The sequence below is a fragment of the Canis aureus genome, chromosome 17 (assembly GCF_053574225.1).
Source record: "Canis aureus isolate CA01 chromosome 17, VMU_Caureus_v.1.0, whole genome shotgun sequence".
NCBI lineage: Eukaryota > Metazoa > Chordata > Mammalia > Carnivora > Canidae > Canis > Canis aureus.
The window spans coordinates 37,107,212-37,121,892 of NC_135627.1; the positions used below are offsets into that span (position 1 = coordinate 37,107,212).

At 32.6% G+C, this 14,681-nt stretch overlaps 1 protein-coding gene across 1 annotated transcript in view; it reads left to right on the plus strand.

Moving 5' to 3' along the window:
• KLHL1 (kelch like family member 1) overlaps positions 1–14,681 on the plus strand; it is a 362,820-nt gene that overhangs the window by 261,487 nt on the left and 86,652 nt on the right. The window lies entirely within an intron of this gene.

Below are 14,681 nucleotides of genomic sequence, written 5' to 3' on the forward strand. Positions count from 1 at the left end.
TTTAATTTATGCTATTACACAAGAGTCATAGTAACTACATATATTTATCAAGGAACCCAGCCATGCATGCTGAGAGAGGGAGATAATTTCAATGATGAGAGTCATGCCATTTTCAATTTCTCTGGAGTAAGCAAGAGCCAGAAAAAGTAGGAATGTTGATGCCTCAGAATTCCCAGAATCATGGAATCATTGTGTCACATGGGAATATAGTTGTACATTGAATTACTTACTTTTTTTATATATAAAAGCAAACTATAAACAAAAAATTAAGTATTCCATTTTCCATCAACAATAAAACACCAAACCAAAAATAAGTTTATACTAGATTTAAACTTTTAAAAACATAGTTATATATACATGTAAATACATACTATACATACCACATGTACACATATTATGTAAGTCCATATTAATATGCACTTATTAGAAATGTAAGAGGTTTTCAAAAAATACAATTTTAATTATTTCAAGACTTGTGGGATATCTACAGAATTCAAGGCCTCACCAATGATCCCAAATACTCTTTGGTGCATGACATTTAATCATTTTAGTAAAATTGAAACAATTAGAGTTGTGTGAGCTTTGTGATCTTTAGTAAGACAAATAACTATTCCAAATGTTGGTGTCCCTCATATAGAGAGTGGGAATAATAAGATTACATATTTCTAAGACACTGTGAGAAATATTGACAGGAACACATGTAAAAAACTTAACTGATTAGTAAGTGATGGTTTTATATACTATTCATTGCTGATAAATTTTTGTCCATACTTAAGCCTCTAGTCATTGATGTTTAGGCTTTTATGGTTCATAAACAAACCCAGCTAAGAAATATCACAGTGGTAAGCATCTGACTTCTAGACAAAGTTTCTTTTAAAAGGAAGCTTATGAACAACATGAGTTCACTTATAAAAGCATATAGCTATGCTTTTGCATAAAACTTTGAATGTTGAGGTCAATTTAAACATTATCCAGATAAAAAATTAAAAACGGATATTATTTTTTACTATAATGATAATTAAATTAAGTATATTTTATAGAAATTATATAAATAAATTATTCTCACATATTCTACTATTCTTAAGCTTTACTGTGTCTATTGTCATAACGTTCTAGTAAGAGGTATTTTGTTGTACATAATTCCAATTTCCCTTTAAGTTTCTTGTTTATAGAATCTCTATAGGTGACCATTGCCAATGTCTACCTTTGAAGCATGGGGATAAATAAGTAACAGTTTCATATATTTGGCAATCTATAATTCTATTAGATTAAAATCATTTTCATGTGTTGAATAGAAAATGTGACTTTCTGATAATTCTGCTAATATTGCTTTTTCTCCCACATTAGGAAAACACAGATTTTATTTGTTTGTTTTTAATCTCTGACCCAATTATTGGAAAGTATTAGTTATGAAATTGGAGTATAATTGTCTCCCTTCAATATAGCTGGTTCTTCAGCATTTCTTGAGTTCTCAGATTACCAACTCACTCTTTTTGAATTATCTAACTCTGCTACAAATAGTCATACTAAATTCTAGTCACTGTTCATAGTGCTGGTAACTAAATAGTAAAAATCCCTGGCCTGTTGTAGCTTAAAATATATTCAGGAGACAATAAACAAACATACATGTTAGTATGAAATAGTTCATATGATGACTAGCTACAGAGAAATATAAAGTAAAGAAAGTAGGATGAGGAGTACAGGATGAAGGCCAGTGTTGCCATTTTATGAAGATTGGCTGGGGAAGGCAACTCTAATGAGTTAAATATGATAACGAATTACTATATGGTAATTCAATCCCTTTCTTTCAAAAATGGAGACTTATTTGATTTATTATAACAAAGAAACATTTGTTAAGTGTCATTTTCTCCAAATATTTCTATTATATTACCATTCTAAGAGCAGAGTTGGCAACTATGGCTCACAGCCCAAGTCTAGCCCGCTGTTTGTTTTGTATGGCTTTGGTTTTTACATTATAATCATTGAAATGAGCAAATTTAGTGATGCATTTAGTGAACATTTGCATTTTGTGAAATTCATATTTTAGTAGCCATAGAGTTTTATTGAACCTCCTTCTTTTGTTTACCTATTGTTTATGGCTGCTTTCGCTCTGTAAAAACCACATGGTTACAACAAAGAGACTCATAAGGAGACTCACAGACTACATTTTTTACTATCTGGCCCTTCGGAGAAGTTTTCCAACCCCAGCTGCTGAAGCAAATAAGCATCTATACAGTATTTCTAGGAAACTTTAGTGTCAAATGTCATACTCTCTTGACCCAGTTTTCATGTATTGGCAATGGAATGGACAGTTTCTGTGCGTGTTTACTATATTCCACCACAAGCAACCTCTTAGTCTCCCTGCTTATTTGCCTAAGAGCATTCTTTGTGGTATTGAAAGCAAGCTCAGATTGCCTGGCCCTTGCATAGGAAACCCGGTGATGCCAGTACAGGAGGGGTTTGAGCACCAGATGCAATCCTCCACCAACAGGGTATGGAAGTCTATGATTCTATTGTAAATTCACTTCTAGCCCTATCACTTTTCTCTGTTATGCTCTACTTACCCCTTTGTTAGGCAATTGTCTCTTCAATTATCCTTTGTTTTTTCTTTTTTTTTTTTTGGTAGGATGACAGTGAGTTTATCACAAGGAGACAAAAAGGCAACACAATAGCCTGTGCATGAACTCAATAACAGAAGTACAATGACTGATCACTTGCAGACTTTGAAAGAAGTGATGCGATTGGTCACCAATCATAATGTACATCTGTTATTTAAGTAGTGGTTTGTGCACTGAAGAGCTAGTAGCAAAATTTGCATTTTATGCAATTACTTACAGTTAACATATTGTGGTATCTGAAATTTGTTGAGGGATTGGTATTATTTAACTAAACCATGGTAAGTGAAATTCATACATATCAGAATCATGCCAAGACTATTTGAGGGTACATTGTAGAATTACACTGTTCAATACAGAGAAATAGACTAGGATGTTAAGCTGTGGGGTTGATGGCCACTGCAAGGTCCTTCTTATAGACATAAGCCTATGAAGAAGCAGCCCTCCTTTGCTTTGGCTGAAGGGAAATTAAGATTCTGATAGCCACTGCTCTCTTTTGACACAAAGCAACTACAGTATGTACCACAGCAGGCAAGCAGAGACCCTTCTGGCTTAGAGGAAGCCATGTAAAAGAGACCCTTGAACAACGGGAGGAGTTGGGACACTGACCTCTGCACAGTGTATAACTTTAAAAAAAAAAAAGATTTGATTTATTTATTTGTGAGAGAGTACAAAGGAAGAGAGGGGTTAGAAGGAGAGAGAGAGAATCCTGGAGCAGACTCCAGGATTGGAGCAAGAAGCCCAATGCGGGGCTTAATCCCAGGACCCCAAGATTATGACCTGAGCTGAAGACAGAATGCTTAACCAACTGAGCCACCCAGGTGCCCTAGTATATAACTTTTGACTTCTCCCAAACTGAACTACTAATAGCCCACTGTTGATCAGGAGCCTTACCAATAACATAAACAGTTGATTTGCATGAATTTTGTATGTGTATCATGTTCTGCATACTTACAATAAGGTAAGACAGAGAAAAGAAAATGTTATTAAGAAAACCCCAAGAAAGAGAAAATACATTTGCAGTACTGTAAAAAAAAAAAAAAAAAAAAAAAAAAAAACACAGTTCAATCCAGTGTTATTCAAGGGCCAACTGTTTTAGTTACAAAAAAAGAGTGAGAAATGGGTTAAAAGCTGAGAATTTTTCAAATTGATATTCTTTGGAGGAAAAAGAGAGACAATAATAATAACATTGAAATATTATATATTCCCTTTATCATCTCACACATGACAGCCATGAATAATAAATGGAGGCTAAAAATACACCAAATGCACCACAGTAGCAGTGATTCTTGCCTTAGATCATGATGGACTGAGTGTATAGCCTTTTGTTTTAACATATTTCCATTGCCTCCTTGTTGATTGCATAGTTGTAGCCACACATCAATTATTAGACAACCAGGTGTCTGATCAATTAGATGGCTCTCCCTATATCTTTCATGTGAACTGAAAGAAAATTCTCTTAATAAAGTGAATAAGAAGAAAGTTGATTAAAAAAAACGTAAAGGAGGGAAAAGCATTAATTCTTAACTATAAAATAAAAACCACAATTTCCTTGAGAGTTTTTATCAAATCATTTGATTTTAGAGCATGTATTATTATGACATTTAAATTTTTTTTTTTGACATTTAAATTTTTAATGTGTGCCTTGGATTTTCATATACTTAAAAAATTTAAATGATCTAACTTTAGGGATAAGGTCCTGTTATTTTTCTCCTTTTATTCAAAGGACTTGACCAGATTATTTTATCCTGAATTTGTCTCATCACACTGCATCATTATAAGCATTGTTGAAAGGCAAAAATGGACAGTAAAATAGGTGAAATTAACTATCTTGACCTGATTTTTACTTCCTTAGCTTGAGCTAGACAAGCTTCACTATCAAGAACTTTTAAAAAGCAGCTTTTAATACTGCAATTCTGCAACTGGATAATTTTTAAAGCATTTAACTCAATAGTAATTCATCACATAGCTTTAAGAAAATGATTCATTCACACTTCTGTGTCAGAGAAACCTGAGCATTTGCAATTAGGTGGGTGAAATAACTGTAAAATACTGGATGACTTTTTCTGAAGGAAGGCAATATAACAAAAGAAAGCTTATTCTTTCATCATTGCCCTTTGAGTACTGCCCTACTTGATGTCTGCCTCAGTAACTTCATTCAGTCACTTTGGATCCACTTCAGTACGTTCTCTTTGAACTTGAAGGATACCATTGGAGATTTATAGTTCAAGGTTATCATTTTGCACAAAATTCTAGAAACAACTCAAAACCATGGATAACATCATGCTAGCCTAAGCCCAGTTTGTTTTTCAGACACAAAGAATTGTTTTCTGGCTTCAGCATCTACTTTACTGGGCTCCTAACAGATATTTTAGGGGAGAACGATTCTTTCTCAAGGGTCTAGAGGGAAGAACAAAGTAAAGGTATTCACTTCCTTAACAGTCTTTAGAGTCAAGGAAGATGCTTATGTTTTAAGTTAAATTCTTGTTATTTATATCATTCTCAAACAGCCTCCAGACAAGGGACTTTCAGCCCTTGAAAGCCACGCTCTTTTTTTGTTTAAGATTTTATTTATTTATTCATGAGAGACACAGAGAGAGAGAGGCAGAGACATAGGCAGAGGGAGAAGCAGGCTCCCTGTGGGTATCTGAGGTGGGACTAGATCCTAGGACCTCGGAATCACAACCTGAGCCATAGGCAGATGTTCAATCACTGAGCCACCCAGGTGCCCCTCTTTTTTTTTTTTTTAAGTTCTTATTTTAATTCCAGTTAGTTACCATACAGTGTTTTATTAGTTACAGCTGTACAATATAGTGATTTAACACTGTGCCCATCACAACAAGTGCCCTGACTAATGTCCACCACCTATTAAACACATCTCCTGACTCCTTCTGCCTCTGGGGACCATCAATTTGTTCTCTGTAAATAAGAGTCTGTGCAAGCCATGTTCTTTATTCAGGAGTAAAAGAAAGCTCTTTCTCATGAAAAGTGAATCACTTGTCAGTGGAGTCTTCTTTTATACCCTCATACTCATCAGAAAGAAACAAAACTTAGTGACTATCTTGGTTATAACTGTTTTGGGTATTTCTTCTGGGGAAGGGGTTAAAATCATAAGTTAAATTCTCCAAAATTTAGTACAATAACAACTTTATTTGGCTTTTTTCAGTCAGAGGATATGGGCCACATCACTGTACATCCTGTAGGTTTATCTATGAATGTGGATTGAATAATAAATTAGTGTGTTATGTGTATGGTAAAATGTCTACCATAATCATAAATTGTTGGGCACTCAGTGTATTCTTTTTGATCAATCTCTCTGTGGATGTACAGCTAATGATAATAAATGCACCTGTTTTCTAAATTAAATCTCCTTTTGCAGATCCACAGGTAATAAGTCTGTATGTGTTTGTGCATATGTTTCATACAAACCAGATCTTAATCCTCCAATGTGTGGCTCTTCCCTGGAAAAGAATTCCTCAGGGCTACTTTAAGTTACTTCTATGATAGAGACTTATAGAGAATGAGAAGTAAGAGATTCGTTTATTTATTTATTTTGAGAGTAACAGATTTAAACATATGTAGAAGTCACTGCACTTTCACCTACTGTGATACTGATGTGAGTCTTTAGTTAAAATGAGCAAATATCAAGAGATAATAGAGAGCCTTCAATTAATACATCTTTGTAAACTGGTAAACTCATTTATAAAAGACAAACATGTATTTTCCAAGAGTATAAATTAGTCTGGGATCAATAAGACCTACTGTTCTTTTTCAATGACTGGTGTTTTTGTTATATGGTAGGTGATAGGACTAGAACCCAGTTGTCATAATATTAATTTTTCTTTCATTCACTGGTACCCTCATTTTCAACAAATGTTAAAAAATTCTAATAGATATTATATGAAAATTATAATTAAGATATAGGGCATTTTAAGAACAATCTAAATAGCAGGATTTGGTTCATTTTTGGCAAATGTTGTGAAAATAAATATTTGATTTGAAAATGTTAAGTACATGAGTTTACATTTAATGAATATTTATTAAGAAAATGAATAAACTATACTGGTAATAATGCCTTAATATGTATGTTCTTTTGCTATAAAAGTTATTTTAATAAGGATGCCTGCGTGGCTCAGTGGTTGAGCATCTGCCTTCAGCTCAGGGCGTGATCCCGGGGGTCCTGGGTCCATCAAAATTATTCATTTTCTAAATCTGCTATAAATCAAGTAAAATTATTTATTAGAAAGCCTAAGTAAATTTTCTGAGGTTTACATGTTATTTATATGGTTTTCTGATTAATTGCCTACTAATATTATTAGCATATTACTATTTTGATGTTTCTAATTTACTTTTTTGATCTAAAAAGCCTTTTTATATATCAAAGAAATTCACCATTTATTAGATTTATAAAGAGTTTTTGTTAATGTTCTCAGTTTTTGTTTTGTTTTGTTTTGTTTTTCTGTGCATTTTTGATGGAACTACATTTTATATTTAGATGATTGGTAATCATATATGTATATATTTAGACATTTACTTTTTAAATTTTGAGTCTAGGATTTTCCCTCATGGGCCTTTCATCTTAAGTCTACCTAAAAGTAAAAATAAATCCCCTGTTTTTTTGTTTTTTTTTTAATCTTCTGGGACATTTAAGGTTTTAGTAAGGTGTAACCCAGGGCAATTTACTTAAAAATCTCACTGTCCCAGTTAATGTGTGTGGAATCTTGAAAAAAGAACCACTTAGTGGGTTCTGCAACTGTATGTGCTGGGCCTTAGTTATTGGTTCATCTCAAGCGCATGCAGTATGAAGAGTAAGGCAGGAATCTATGTTTGTTTACTTATTTTTCTCTGAGAGATACTAGTTATCTTAAAAATATTTTTTAAATAATAAAATGTTTTCCATTGATTTAGACAAGATGCTATTATTACATTATAAATATCAAGTATATTAGGGTTATTTCTGGCTTTCATCTCAGATTCATGAATACAGCTATTTTTCTTCATCATAAACATTTTTTAAAAAAAATCTCTGTAATTATAATACTTTTAAAATCTGATAGCCCATTTTTCTCTTAGGACTCCTTTGTATTAGAAATTATCTGGCTTTTAACTATGTATTTTTTAGTATTTACATTTGAATGTAGTATAATTACCTAAATACCTTACAAATATCATCACATCAATTGGGATTATATAAGATAATAATTCACATTTCTACAAACAAGTCATCTTGTTCAAAATTAGTATGATTCCATTCATTCAAATTGACATATTTCAATAAAGTTTTGCTTTTGTTCTTCATCTAGAACTGGCATCTATCTTGCTGATTTTTTTTTCTTGCTGATTTTTAAATAACACACTTTTAGTAGTATTATTTTAAATAGATTCTTTATGTAATCTAGGTGAATTTAATTTTTTCTAAAGAAATTATACTGATTTTTTCATTTTGCTTATTTACCAACTTCCGGAAATCTTTAATTTTTCTAATGCCTTAATAATAATTTTAGTTATTAAGATGGATTATTACATAAAATACAAAGAACTAAAATTATGTTCCATAGTTTTGTATTCTCTTGGATAGGAGTAAAGAAGCATCCTTTGGCATTCCTGAATTTAGTGATATTAATTTAAATTAAATATAATGCTAGATTTTTGAAATATATATATCTACCTCAACACCTCACATTAAGCTTAATGGTATATTCACATTTATATCTCTATACATAGCTATGTATACAGCTACAACTACTTACAAAAGGTTTATATTTATAAAAGGGACAAATGTGATATTTTGTTGGATGTTTATTTGGTACATGAAATTATTATGATTATGAAATGTTTACAATGTCATCCTTATAAATCAGAACAAATTACCTAATAAGTAATGACTCATTTTTCTTTGAAAAATATTTCCCTTGCAGTTATATCTTTTATATGTGTAACAGTATTATCTCAACACTGTATTTTCATGTCTAAACACATGAAAGTGAATGAGAAGCTTATTCCATGAAACATTCAAGAAATAAGTCATTCTTAATAATGCTATTTTCTTTAAAGCTTGAAGTCTTATATTTTATGTATCTCCCCGAAATATCTTTACTTTAAAATTTTTCCATTATGCTTCTATATATTTATTGGTTCCTTAAAGAGAATACATCCAAAAGAATTTAACCTTTTCCTAATGATTTGATGGCATCATGATCTCCATCAGTGTTGGTTCCAAAGTCTTTAGGCATTGTAAAATTGTTTTTAATAGCTGTGAATAAGTGTTCTATTTCAGTAAAAAATATATATATATATTTTAGGATTTTATTTATTTATTCATGAGAGACAGAGAGAGAGAGGCAGAAGGAGAAGCAGGCTCCATGCAGGGAGCCTAACATGGGACTCGATCCTGGGTCTCCAAGATCACGCCCTGGGCTGAAGGCAGCGCTAAACCCCTGAGCCAAGGCTGCCCCCAAAACCGTATTTTTATGATGGTTAGTCCCTCACTGTCAACTATTGCTGCTTTAGCTCCTCCAAATCACTTTCATTTGTTGGTTTGTAAAAAGTCTTGTGAGTCAGGTAACTGAGCTTACTAATAGGGCGTTAAAATTGTAGTAAAATGGTTTTGTGAGAAGACCTAAGGCCCTTTCTGTTAAGTTGAATAAAGGAGCTTTATCTTCTTTCTGGAAGCTTTCTTTCTGACATTATTTTGTTGGTTCAGAAAACTATTATCATTATTCTGTGCTGTGTTCAAGATATTTAAATTACAGATATTGAAATAAGTCCTGCTATTGGTCATGCCAAAGTGGAATGTACAAATATTAATTCCTATTGTTCTCAATTTAATCACATATGGCTGTATAACAAATAACTCTAAAGAGACCCAGATAATGAGCACTTTTTCTCAGTTTCATATTTTGAGACAGGAGCCTGCTGTTTGTTTTTTCATGAGGAAAATACTTTTTGTATTTGCATTGTATCTAATAACAACAATGTTGTGTTATGTTTATTCAACCTGGAAGACAAATACTTCATGAATTTTTAAATGCAAATTGAAACAAAGTGTACTTTATTGCTGCTGTCACAAATTACCACAAACAGTGGTTTAAAACGACTGTCATCTTTTAGCTTACAGTTCTGTAGATCAGGAGTCTAGGATGGCATGTCTAGATTCTCTGCTCAAGATCTCAAAAGGCTAAAATCAAAGTGTTGGCTAGGTTATGCTCTCATCCGGAGCTGGAAGCCATCTCCCAAGTTCATTCAGACTCTAACAAAAGTTCCCTGTGATTATAAAACTGAGGGACTGCTTCCTTGCTGGCTGTCAGGTGAGGAACACTCTGGACTTCTACAGGCCACCTGTATTTCTTCTCATGTAGCCCATCTTCAAACCAGCAGGTCTAGTCCAGTTCATGCTTCAAATCTGACTTCCCCTTCTGCAACTAGCCAGAGAAATCTCTCCATCTTCAAATCTCTCTGATTTCTCTTTCTACAACTGGCCAGAGAAATCTCTCCATTTTCAGTGTTCATGTGATCAGATTATCTTCCTATATTAAGGTGAACTGTAACAGCATAACAATTCAATGGAGTGATTTCATATCCCATTCATGGGTTCTGGGAAATAAGTCATAAATCTCAGAAAGGGGCCATTTATAAAACTCTGCCTGCCATATGTATTAAGTGCAATTAACTTGTTCTATAATCAGGGTAAGGTGGTAAAAAGATGTATTTATCACTGTGGGCTCTAGAACCAGGTTACTATAGTGGATCCACTAGTTATTATCTGAGAGACAGTGGGCAAGTTACTAAAGCTTTTCCTGATCCATCTTCTTTTCTATAAACTTAGCATAATAATAATACCTATGTCATCAGTTTTGAATAAAAATTAAACGTACTAACACATGTAAATCTCTTAGAACAGAGGAAGTACTCACTAAATATTATCTATTAATATTAATATCCTATTTTTAGGTCTACTCAAAACCTTTTACTCAATATTTATTAAACAATCATATTTCAATAAAACATGCATAGTGGGCAGCCCGGGTGGCTCAAGCGGTTTAGCGCCGCCTTTGGCCCAGGGCCTGATCCTGGAGACCTGGGATCGAGTCCCATGTCAGGCTCCTTGCATGGTGCCTGCTTCTCCCTCTGCCTGTGTCTCTGTTTCTCTCTCTCCTCTCTGTGTATTCTCAGAAATAAATAAATAAAATCTTAAAAAAAAAACATGCATAGTATGTTAAGTAATCTTGAATAATATATGTGCCATGATTTTCATTGATATTATGAATACTTTTTACAGAAAATGATATTTTAGGAGTTATTTCAAATAAAGCAAAATAAAAACTTTGTATTATTATAAATGCCAGGCACCTTGCCTTTAACTAGTACATAGTCTATGATAAATTATGAAGTATCTAAAAATATACAGAAATATAGGTAGTCCAATATCATAAATATAGTCTCAAAAATACCTACCATTTTATTTCACATTATTCTATATGCCAAGAGTGAGATCTAACTTTGAATTATATAACTTCATTAAGTTAGGAAGTTTTACAAATTGCTTTAGATTCTATTGAGTTTTACTACACATTTTATAAAATTATATTATTTCTATACAAAGTTATAGCTCACAGAATAATAGCAACATTCTCTAAAAGAGATAATGCAACCTTCAAATGCTTTAACATAGAGCCTAGAGTTTAAAACACAGAGCAATAGGGATCCAACTAGTCCTAATAATAGTCCTCTATAGTCAGAACTGCTCATTATACCTGTTTCAATGGGCCTATACATTATTTTAAATTGGTTGCTTAGATTTATGGTTTGGAATCTCAGAATGGATGCTGTCCATTTTATCAAAGTTGTCAGGACTCTATTGTGCCTGCCATCACACATTTTAAAGTCATGCAGGCATTTGAGATAACTAGTGACAGTTTCATAAATAGGGTCACTCCAAAGTAACTACATGCTAAAATAAATTCTTTTTTTTTAAAGATTGATTGATTGATTGATTGATTGATTTACTCATGATAGACATAGGGAGAGAGAGAGGTAGAGATACAGGCAGAGGGAGAAGCAGGCTCCATGCGGCCAAAGGCAGGCGCTAAACTGCTGAGCCACCCAGGGATCCCCTAAATTTTCCTTTTTAATGTCTCTCAAACTTATGACTTATCAGAACAACAGTCCACTCTTACTCATATTCTGTTTTTTTAATTTAGGTAATGACAAATATTGCCTTTATTTTAAGGAACACAGGGTAATATTTCTCAAAGAAAATGGCTTTGTTCATCCTTTGACTCAGGCAACCACTAAGAGGATATATATACTCTAATAAGCAAAGAAAACCAATAGATTTAATAAACAAGATGATTTACAAAAAAAATAGTGATAGAATTGATAAGTTTATATTGATAGCTAATGAAGTATACTGGTGAGAAAGTTTCTTCTGTTTAAAATTTATTTATTTATTTGAAAGTGCAGGGAGAAGTAGAGGGAGAAAGAGCTACATGCTCAGCACAGAGCCCCATGTGGGGCTTGATCTCATGACCCCAAGATCACTACCTGAGCTGAAACCAAGATTCAGCTGCTTCACCAACTGTAGCACCCAGGAGCCCTGAGAAAATTTCTTAAAGAATGTTATTATTAATCATTTTTCTTAGAAAAAGAGGAAGCATATTCTTAACTTTGTGATCATTGAAAACTAGATAAAACATTCATATTGCATGCTGACTGAATAAGGAAATAACCAATTAGGCTGGCTATTATAAGTAAGCTTTGCAAATGAAATCTTTCTATGTTTTGTATTACTAAACTTTCTATAACTATGCAGATTTCAATAGTGGAGTGAAAGTAGGCCTTTTCTTCTGGTGCAGGCAGAATAATGGCTTCCCAAAGATGTCTACATCCTAATCCCCAGAATCTATGAATATGGTAGCACAAATAGCAACATAGCAAAGTGGAGGTGGGGGAAGGGGGCAGGAGTATTAAGGCTGTGAAGGGAATTAAGTCAGCTAATTAGCTGACTTTAAGCAACCTATTCTACATTAAATAGGAATGTTCCACATTAACTCAGATTGTATGGGGGTGAGCCCAATGTAATCACAAGTATCAGTGTCAGACAGATGTAAGGTTGTTGGCTTTGAAGATGGAAGAAAGTGTCATAAGGAATATGGATGGCCTGTGGAAGATGGGAAAAGCAAGAAATTCATTTCTTCCCTAAAGCCCCTGTCAACACCTTGATTTTAGCACAGTAAGACTTATTTTGAACTTCTGACCTCCAGAGCTGTAAGATAATAGATGTGTGTGAGTGTGTGTGTGTGTGTAAGTTACTAATTTTGAGGTCATTTTTTATAGCATCTGTAGGAAATTAATGTAATCTAATTTGAAAAAAGTGAAGACAAGGGCATACTCCATTTCTGATGTAACAACTTTAGGATAAAATGAGTAGGTCACCTTTGAAGGTTCAGAGGGAAAACACCAAAGAAGTAAAAAATCCTGCCATGTGTTGGGATTTAAGTTACATGAAGCTTGTTTGGATGAAACTTTGAAACTCACATCAAGTCTTCACTTTCCCCTTTGAATAACAACACCTTTGGGTGCTCAGCGGTCATAAATTTCACACATTTCCAACTATTTCCTCTTCAAAGGATGACTGGATCTCAAATTCTCTGCAAAGATTTTGACTAAGGTTTGGGACATTATGGAAAGTACAGCTGTACAAATATATACATCTTTGTCTACTCCTACCTGAAAAATATGGGTGTAATGGAATTGGGTTCATTAAGATTAGGTTGCACTATTTTTTTCTACTATCATTTATCAAGGATTAGACAGACAAGAGAGGTACTTCCATATTATTTAATTTTTAGTTAGGCATTCAAGAAATCCCAATGTTATCAAGATAGCATTCAGATGACCTTGAAATTTTTGAAAAGTTAGTTCACTTTGGAATTCTGATTTGTTCATTGTTGAATAAAACATTAAATGTAAAATATAGCAAATATATTTAAACATAAATCATACTTGTTTAAATAATTCATCTTGTGTTACTAAATAGTATAAATGATTTTATGAACATTACAATTTATTTTTATTACAATAATTATTATTTTATAATACTTCATATTTAGTGATATGGAAATTAGCTCACATTTTTAATAACATCAAAAGATGGATTTAATGCATCTAACCTAGTATCTATATTATTACCATTTGTTACCTTTGAATAAATATTGAGCATACATTATATCATTTTTACTTCAGTTAGCAAAACTTCTCCTACACGTTGTTTATATTTGTTTAATTCAGTGCTGGCTATTTTCTAAATGGTAAATGAGTTCCCCTGATGAATTCTTTCCTCGTTTGCAAACTTTTATTATGTAACAAGTAAAACAGATCTTTAATGAGTAAGTAAAGAAAGAATGTTGACTCTCTCAGTAGGGATATTTAATCATTGAAGATAAAACATTGGTGATTCTGAGTCTGAACATTAAGATCAAATACTGAAAAACAAGATTAGTGTTTGCAGCAATATTTTGCCATATAAACATTTGAGAACACTTTTAAGGCAGATATTTTTAATTGAAATGTGTAAATGAATCTATGAAAACATATCTATAGTCTTCTTTTAATTTCTATATTGCTAGTCAGATTTATTGCATTTCTCAAATTTATATGTAAAAAGCTTTTAGGAAAGATAAGCTATTTTATGTAGAGATTATAACATGATTGATAAGGATAGAAAGTCATTTTATACCTCTAAATTTTATTAAGCTCTTCCAAGATGCAGTTTTTTTTTTTTTTTAAGATTTAAAAAAACCATAGCTGACATTTGTTTATATGACTTCACATTGACTTTTAAAAGTGTTTTGTTATTTTAAGGCATGAAGAAAATTTGAGAAAGATGGTAAAGAATTTATTAAATTCACTTCTCTTCACTTTCAGAAATCACATAGAGATTATATAGAAATTCCACTGGGATTATGTTACCTTTTCTTTTTTTTTTTTTTTTTTTTTAAATTTTTTTTTTTAAATTTATTCATGATAGTCATACAGAGAGAGAGGGAGAGAGAGGCAGAGACATAG